At 39.1% G+C, this 9,858-nt stretch overlaps 1 long non-coding RNA gene across 1 annotated transcript; it reads left to right on the forward strand.

Moving 5' to 3' along the window:
• Window positions 1-6,057: 6,057 nt before the first annotated feature.
• Window positions 6,058-7,296, forward strand: LOC130591024 (uncharacterized). The gene is made up of 2 exons (XR_008968898.1): window positions 6,058-6,441; window positions 7,110-7,296. It is a non-coding gene; the product is annotated as an uncharacterized LOC130591024 (long non-coding RNA).
• The last annotated feature ends 2,562 nt before the right edge of the window (window positions 7,297-9,858 follow it).

Genomic DNA, 9,858 nt, shown 5'->3' on the forward strand with positions numbered 1-9,858 from the left:
TTAAGTTTATGTCAAAACTCTGATTAGTAACTAAGTTTCTATTAATCAAGACTAATGTTGGATCTATATTATGCTTCATGTTATAAATGTTTAAGTTTATGATTTTATGTTGCCTTGTATTTTCCTTATGGAAAGTACGGCGGTAACGCGCCGACTATCTAGGTTCCGCTGCTAATAATCGATTAATTAACTTAACCACGATGATTAGAGGTCGGGGCGTTACAGGTTGGTATCAGAGCAACGGTTCTCGATGCCTCAAGTAAAATCTCAAAGGTTTTACTTAAATTAGTAAATAAATGATAAAGTAATTTAGTAAAACGAGAGTCATCACCAAGAGTATAGGATTTATATAGTATAACAATATGGTGTAGTTAATAAGTGTTTAAAAATGAAAATGAGTGTGAGTGTTAGGATCGGGGAAGGGAATATTTTTATATTATTTTTACGATGATAGTCATGCCTCGCTTAACATGTTATGCACATGGAATATGTGATGTTTTAGAACATGGCAACAAGTGGAAGTGGACCTACTAATGGAGGAAGTGGAACCCATGGGCCTGAAGTCACACTTGAAGAAATGAGGCAAAGGCTAGATACCTTGCGAAGTGACCCTGTTTTCGAAGAAACGACTGAAAATGCTAACGGAAATCAGGTGGATATAATGAAGCTGATGATGGAATTCTTGCAAGGAAACCGACCAAGGGCCAAGACGGAGCAGGAAGAATGCTCCAATATGTTCAAAAGGTTTTCTGCTCACAAGCCGCCTACTTATGATGGAAAACCTGACCCCACCGAGTTCGAGGAATGGTTGAATGGCATGGAGAAACTCTTTGATGCCACCCAGTGTCCAGACAAGTGGAAAGTTAACTTTGCTGTATTCTACTTAAAAGGGCAAGCTGATCTGTGGTGGAAGACTGCTAGAGAGATGCAGAATCAACCTGGATTTGGATGGGAAGGTTTAAAGGAGGCTATGAGAAACCAGTTTTACCCTCAGTCTCTGCAACTCCAGATGGAATCTGAGTTTATCCATCTGAGGCAAAGGGGTATGTCAGTTCTGGAATATGCTGTGAAATTAATGAGTTAGCTCGATTTGCTCCTGATCTGGTGTCTACGGATCGTCAAAGGATGAATCGATTTGAAGGAGGTTTGAATCTGGACCTTCAAGAAAGGCTTGCTGCAAACATAAGTAAGTCCTATCAAGAGCTATATGATCGGGCTATCAATGTTGAAAGGAAAATGAAGCTGCGAAAGGATGTTTATGAGAATGGAAAAAGAAGGTAAAGGTCAAGAAGTTTCAATAAGCAATGCTTTAAGAAGCAGAACACTGGATTCTCAGGAAACAATAATGGTCAGAGGACAAACCATATGCTCCAAATTGGGCCATGTAGCCAGGGAATGTCGAGCAGGAACCGATCAGTGCTATCGGTGTGGTAAGACGGGCCATATGGTCAAGAATTGCCCGGCTTGGAAAGGAAGAACGAGAACATTAACAACCGTGTGCCAGCGCAAAGGAACAACTCTCAGAACTATGGTTATGGTAGGAATGCAAGTAATAATGCCAACAGAAACCCTCCACGTGGACCCTCACAAGCCGGACGAGTGTTCATGATGCAGAAAGAAGAAGCTGAGGCTGATGACACCGTTATTACTGGTACTTTTCCTGTCAACTCTGTACCTGCTTATGTCCTTTTTGATTCTGGAGCTTCCCATTCGTTTATATCTACTGCATTTTCTAGAAGCTTGAATGCAAAACCATGCTCTGAATTTTCTGCCATGTCTGTCACCATCCCTAATGGTGAATCCATCTTATGTGATGTCATGTATAGAAATTGTCCTATTCTCATAGGAGGATGTGAATTTCAAGTAGACCTCATTCAATTTGAATTAACCGACTTTGATGTGATATTGGGAATGAATTGGTTGTCGAAGTACAAAGCGGACATAAATTGCCTTAACCATGAAATAACCCTCATGAAGCCAGATGGGTGTAAGGTTTCTTATCGAAGAAGAAAATCCACCCAAACCTGAGATCATCTCATCCTTGAAAGCCTTCAAGTTACTTTCAAAGGGTCATCATGGATACCTATGTAGTGTGGTAGACCTAACCAAACCTGAACCCTCGTTATCCGATATTCCCATAGTTTGTGAGTACCCTGATGTATTTCCGGAAGAGATACCTGGCATGCCACCAGAAAGAGAGATAGATTTCAGCATTGACCTCGTTCCTGGATCTGCTCCTATCTCCAAGGCACCTTATCGAATGGCACCTGCTGAGTTACAAGAACTGAAAAAGCAACTAGATGAATTACTCGAGAAGGGTATATTCGACCTAGTGTGTCGCCATGGGGTGCACCAGTTCTATTTGTCAAGAAGAAAGATGGAAGCATGAGGTTGTGCATTGATTATCGAGAGCTGAACAAGATCACCATCAAGAATAAATATCCATTGCCTCGTATTGATGATCTTTTTGACCAACTTCGAGGCGCAACTATCTTCTCCAAAATTGATTTAAGATCCGGATATCATCAACTCCGCATAAAGCCAGAAGATATTTCAAAAACCGCTTTCAGGACCCGATATGGTCATTATGAATTCACAGTAATGCCATTTGGGTTAACCAATGCCCCTGCTGTCTTCATGGATCTGATGAACCGAGTATTTAAATCATACCTCGATAAGTTTGTGGTTGTATTCATCGATGATATCTTGGTGTTTTCAAGAAACTTGATTGAGCATGAAGAGCATTTGAGGAAGGTGTTAGAAGTGTTGAGAGAAAGGAAGTTGTATGCGAAGTTGAAGAAATGTGAGTTCTGGTTGAAAGAAGTTGCCTTTCTAGGGCACATCATTTCAGATACTGGAGTCTCGGTTGATCCACAAAAGACAAGAGCTATCATGGAATGGCCTAGACCCACAAATGTTCCTGAAGTTCGGAGTTTTATGGGTTTAGCTGGATATTATAGAAGATTTGTCCAAGATTTCTCCAAGATAGCCATGCCTATAACTCGATTGGTGAAGAAGACGGTTAAGTTTGTATGGAGTGATGAATGTGAAGCGGCTTTCCAAGAGTTGAAGAAGCGTCTCACTACTGCTCCTGTTCTTACTCTCCCTTCTGGAACTGATGGATTTGTTGTGTATAGCGATGCCTCTAAGCATGGATTAGGTTGTGTGTTGATGCAGAATGATAAAGTTATAGCATATGCTTCCCGTCAACTCAAGCCTCATGAACAAAACTACCCAACTCATGACCTTGAACTAGCCGCAGTTGTGTTTGCTCTTAAAATATGGAGACACTATCTCTATGGTGTTCCGTGTAAGATCTTCACCGACCACAAAAGCCTTAAATACATTTTTACCCAAAAGGAATTGAACTTGAGGCAACGCAGATGGTCAAACAGAAAGGACCATTCAGACTCTTGAAGATATGCTGAGAGCATGTATTCTGGATTTTCAAGGAAGTTGGGAGAAATACTTGCCATTGGTTGAGTTTTCTTACAACAACAGCTATCAAGCTAGCATCCAAATGGCACCATATGAAGCACTGTATGGAAGAAGGTGTAGAACACCCCTGTGTTGGAGTGACATCGATGAAGCTCGAATGATTGGACCTGACTTGATACAAGAAACAACGGAAAAAGTACGATTAATTCAAGCCAGGATGAAAGCTGCACAGAACAGACAAAAGAGCTATGCGGACCGTCGAAGGAGGCCATTGGAGTTCGAAGTAGGTGATCATGTCTTCTTGAAAATTTCGCCTACTAAGGGTATTATGAGATTTGGTCAAACTGGTAAGCTAAGTCCGAGGTACATTGGTCCATATGAGATTTTGGATCGAGTCAACGAAGTAGCTTATCGCTTGGCGTTGCCGACAGACTTGGATAAAGTTCATAATGTTTTCCACGTGTCGATGTTGCGAAAGTATATACCAGACCCTAGTCATGTGATCACACACGAGCCCTTGCAGTTAAGGAATGATTTGACTTATGAAGAGAAACCGATTGAAATTCTTGATCGTAGGGAAAAGCGACTTAGAAGCAAAGTAATTCCTATGGTTAAGATTTTATGGGCTAATCACACGTCATCTGAAGCCACTTGGGAAGTAGAAGATCAAATGAGAACAAAATACCCTCACTTGTTTGAATAGATGACTTTGATGTGTTTAATTATGTGCTTCTGAAACCTTATGTATGAATGTTCAAGTTTATGAATGCATGATTTTATCCTTTTGACAATGCTATGTAAGTTTCGAGGACGAAACTTTTTCTAAGGGGGTAAGGATGTAATATCCTAAAAATCTTAAACATATTTAAGTGAGTAATTAACGTAATAATGTAGTTAGAATATATTTATTTTATTCGTTTCACTAATTAAGCAATGTATAATAAAATGTTTATAGAATTTTTTAACATAAAAATTTACTAACTTAAATTATGACGATAATATATAATTTACGATTTTATGAGTTAAACAAGAAGGCTAATAAAGTTGATAATTCACTTAAAGTACAAAATGTTAGCATTTCACCCAAAATGTCATCAAGCCACGTTTGAAGGTGTTAGTGTGGAAAATTTTCTGATTTTGGTTGGGATACAAAAAGGGCAAAAGAAAAGAGAAGCCATGGTCAACTCCCCATTTAATTTGCCTTCTTCCTCACCTTTTCATGGCCATTTGGCACTCATGCAATCCTCACTCTCTTCTTCTTCTTCAGTCAAAGCTATTACCAATCCTCACAATTGCTTCTTCAAGTTAACAAAATCAGATTACTTACTTCACCACCCTCCTCCCAACTACTGATTTTAACTCCCAAATTTCCACTATAAATAGCCATGGAAGTTCAACATCAAGAACACAACAACAAACTTCCTCATCTCTTCTCCCTCTAATCTGAAATTCAGTCAATAAATCGCCGGAAAATTGTAACTAAAAGAAATCGAAAAAAAAAAAAAAAAAAAAAACAAAAAAAAGAGAAAACCCCCAAATTCATTCTCTCGCTCCTCTGCTTCGCCCACTCCCACAACCGACCAACGGTCGCCGCCGGCGGCGACGCCGGTCTCGCGCCACGAACCAGTTGCGTCCCACACGCGTCGTTCGCCGACCACCGCGCAGCTCGCCGAGAACCGCGCCAGCATTCTCTCTCTCCCCTTCGCACTCCCTCGCTCCTCTTCTCTTCGCGCGACGCTGCTGCACGCGCAGCACACCAGACGGGCCGCGCTCTCCCGAACCGCCGGATACCGCCGCCGGAGATTTCTGCTGCTCGCCGTCGACCACCGAAGCCGGCGTCCACCTCAGGCGCGATTCACCTCCCTGCTCCTAGTAGCAGAGGTGATGATGTTCTCTTTTTTTAAATTTCTGATTTCCTTAAGTTTATAATGCAAGCCCAAATTCCTACCTATAGTTAAGTTAGTTTAGATTGGGCCAAGAATAGTTCAATTAGAACCTAAACTAAGTAACTTAAAACAGAATCCTTGTTGTTGGACTTAGATGTAGTTGAACTTGTTCATGGACTTACTAAGTTATACTTATGGACTGATTTATATTAGTTAGACCAACTCAATTTAAGTGTTGCATGTTCACTAAATAGGGCTCAAATCTGACTTTTATTGTTTTAGCTAAACTACTTATATTAGATGGGCCAAATTGAGTTAAACTAAAACTGATTTAGTATTTCATTAAGCTATGTTAGTTTAGTTAATCAAGTTAAGTATAATGTTGGGCTTATAATCTGTTTTTACTTAGTTAAATCATTTAAGTTAATCTTGTTGTTTTAATATATTGAGCTTTAGTGGGCTGATTTAGTTAGTTTTACTAAACCGCCTAACTTATTTACTAAAATCTATTATTGGGTTATAATTCATGATTTCTAAACTAGTTGAGTTGTTTAAAACTAATTAAAAACTAATTCATTAAGCATGTTGTTTATAATTAAGCTTAAGTAGGAGTACCTCATTAATCCTTAAAGTTCATTTATAAAAATTAGTTACTTGACTTGCTAGTTTTAAATGACTAAATAACATTAAAATAATGTTAATCGATCTATTATAACTTCAAACTTAATTAATTTATTAATGGATAACTAATTAGTTATTAACTATGAACTAGAATAATGTTATGCTTTCGAAATGTTATATATAATATGTAGTAATATAACTTCAATGTTCGATAATTCTAAAGGTATAGCTAAAAGAGTTATTTCATTAATTCGTTGTTAAAAAGTCACCTTAATTAATTAAAAAGTTATTAACGATTAAGAAATAATGGCCTTTAAGGAGACCTTTACGACGTTATAATGACCGTTGTGACCTTAATAAACGCTAAACTAATATTTAGACTTAAAAGCTAAATAACGAAACATTCATTAATAAAAATTATTCTTGAATAGATTAAGGAAGATAAAGGATATTACAAGCCTCCCCCGGCTAACAAGGTTATTAAGCAGGAATCCAGGTAACGTCTACTGCTAACACCCGCATTCCCCTTCGAAGTATGTTTTATGATCATGATTAATATTATGTTTTATATATGGATTGCGGGAAATGAAATGTTTTATGATGGTTATTATGATATGATGCTATGAGATGATGATGATGACGTTTTGATGAAAGAATATAAATATTCACGATGATGATGTTACTTAAAATCCATGAAACATGATAAATTCAAGTGAAAGACGGTTCTTGGCAGTATGATACGGGCACCGCAAGTGTCACCTATGTTGTGACCGCCTGATGACTGTTTTCTACGGGCACCGCAAGTGTCACCTATGATGTGACCGCCTGACGATTTTATGATACGGGCACCGCAAGTGTCACCTATGTTGTGACCGCCTGATGGTTTAAATGATACGGGCACCGCAAGTGTCACCTATGATGTGACCACCTGATGGTTATGTAGTGGGAGACGTCCCCTATGTTATGATGTACTAGCCAAGTTACCAAGGTAAAAGATATATGATGATGAACATGATAAAGAAGATAATGTAACCTACTATGATATGAAATGTTTTACTTATTCTCTCCTTCCTGTTTTTAACTAAAATGATGTGAAATGAATTTACGATGTTAGAGTAGTATGTTACTGAGCCTCGGCTCACGACGTTTTGTTTTATGTTTTAGGTACCGATGGTGATAACGGGATGGCGTAGCAGTGAGGACTTAATTAATATCTAGATTATCTAGACTCTCATGGTTTTAATTTAAGTTTATGTCAAAACTCTGATTAGTAACTAAGTTTCTATTAATCAAGACTAATGTTGGATCTATATTATGCTTCATGTTATAAATGTTTAAGTTTATGATTTTATGTTGCCTTGTATTTTCCTTATGGAAAGTACGGCGGTAACGCGCCGACTATCTAGGTTCCGCTGCTAATAATCGATTAATTAACTTAACCACGATGATTAGAGGTCGGGGCGTTACAAACATGGATCACTAAGAGATGTTAGATGAGATGGTGATTCTTTGAAAATCTTACATAAGGTCAGGGGTTCGAGCCCAGCCTTCGGCATATTTATATTTTAAATGATGACCACTTGACTTTGTTGTTAACAGACAGCGTGGCAAAATTCTGGTAGGTTCGTAGGAGGAGGGTGCCACGTGGCGCATCGACGTTGTTACGTACGCCTTTTTAATATATTTGTATAGATATCGGAAACAGTAATATCTATATATAACCGAGGCATGGCTAAACCGAGTCCCAGGACCTTTTTGGCAATCAATAAAGATGAGGCATTCGTGCTTGTCTTCGTCAAGTTGTATGACAAGCTGACCAGCTAATGGGTAGAAATGGACCAAGGTGTGTGAAAGAGATTCTTTAAGACTTTCAAGGAACGTGTGGATTGAAAATTCTTCGTCATTTAGATGTGAAGGTTTCATGAAGAGGAGCTAAATGTATGGATGTTTTGATTCCCCAACCTCATATTTTGGCTTCACAAAGCATTCGGAAATGTGCTTAACAGTGGAAAAATCCATCTCTTGAGAGGTATTTGTGTTTATTTTTGTAAGTTTTTCTAATCTAGGCTGAGGAGGGTAGTTCTTTACACAACTTTTTTTTTGTAATATAAAGTAACCATATAATTAAACGTTCTAACATTCCGCGAGGTATACCATCATACAATGACTAAGGGGAGACGGGAAAATCCTAGTTACATTTGCACTATCCTTACTAATACGACACTTCTTTGCTAGTCCAACTGCGATTCTGTTATGAAGCCGATTGCAGTGCTTAATCTTCAAGTTCGGTAGGTCCTTCCAAAGTTTTATGCAATTTTCCGCAACACTGACATACTTGTCAAACAATCTATCATTATGACATATAGATTAATCACTTGGGTACAGTCCAAAAACAACATAGACGAATGGAAGTTATGATTTTTTGCAATTTGAAGCCCCAGTTCAATGGCCTTCAAATTGGCCATAAAGGAGTCACAAGCATATATCCTATTGGTAAAACCTACCACTCACCCTCCATATCTATTACGCACAACACCGCCCACCCCATGGTCTCCCCAACATTCGTGAAAGACGCGTCTACATTAATGTACATCTCGTAGGTTTCGTTTAACAATGAGTCAATTGGGGTAGGAGGGGGAATCTCCCCTATGTCCGTGTATTTGGTCCAGACTTGGGTCCAAATAGAAACCAAGACCATAGCCCGCTCAATCACGATTGTGGGTTGCGTTGGTTCCCTACCTTTCAATGAACATTCATTCTTATCTTTCCACAGCTCATGACATAGATATGGAAAGATATTCGCCCATCTAAACCCCCTAAAGGATCTTACACTCTCTAAGTTAGATTTTAACCAACCTACCACATGCACATTTGGGTCTATAGGTTGCGCACATGTGTTCCAAATACCTTCGGAAAAGGAGTAATTTCAAATAAGGTGGGCCAAGTCCTCCTCATGGGTTCCACATCTCGGACATATGGAACTTGATATGATATGCCGGAGGTATAAGAGGCGCTTATGTGGAATACGATCTCTCCACAACAACCAAAAGAAAAACTTTAACTAGGGTTCCATAGGGTGTTTCCATAACCAATCCATATTAATGCAAGGGGTACGGATGTGGGCCTCGTAGGCCCTAGCGAGGGATAAACCTTTCGGTGTAGTGAAGGAATTAAGGAATGAGCAGATCATCACGATTTACCTCAGATGGAGGGTATAGACTAAGAATTCTGTCGAGAATGTTTTCAGGTAACTCCATTGAGATATGGCTAAAGTTCCACCTTTCCTCATTTACGATATGAAATACCCTCAGATCCTCCTCCCCATCAATAAGAGGGCCCTGGATCATTGACCTAAGTGAACCTATTCCCAGCCAGTTATCCCCCCATACTTAGGATTTTCTTCCCGTTTTCCAAGCTCCAAAGACAGTTATCTTGAAGGAGAGCCCAACCTTTTCTAATACTCTTCCAAGTGTTAGACCCATTAGAAAATTTCGTCACTTTGTTATTATAGATATACTTAGAATTGATACATTTCTAGGCTAGGTTCAGAGGAGCCTGTGACACTTTCCACCCTAGTTTTGCCATGTAAGCTCTATTCGTTTTTTTTCTGGTCTCTAATCCCGAGGCCCCCTCTATTCCTGGGTTGAAAAGTATAGTCTTTTCCCACCAGATGGATCTTTTTCTTCTCATTCGTGTCTCCCCAAAGGAAATTGTTACACACCGAATCTAACTCCTTAAGCGTGGTTGAGGGTAAGAATGTGGCTTGCATGTAGTAGGCTGGGATGGTTGAGAGTGTGGAATTAATTAGACACAACCTACCTGCTTTTGATAGGAATCTTGTTTTCCACTTAGCCAGTTTGTTCCTCACTTTATCGATCACAAATTGCACTTAGCTTTTGAGGGTCTTTTATGG

This window comes from Beta vulgaris, chromosome 4 (genome assembly GCF_026745355.1).
Source record: "Beta vulgaris subsp. vulgaris cultivar EL10 chromosome 4, EL10.2, whole genome shotgun sequence".
Classification (NCBI taxonomy): Eukaryota; Viridiplantae; Streptophyta; class Magnoliopsida; order Caryophyllales; family Amaranthaceae; genus Beta; species Beta vulgaris.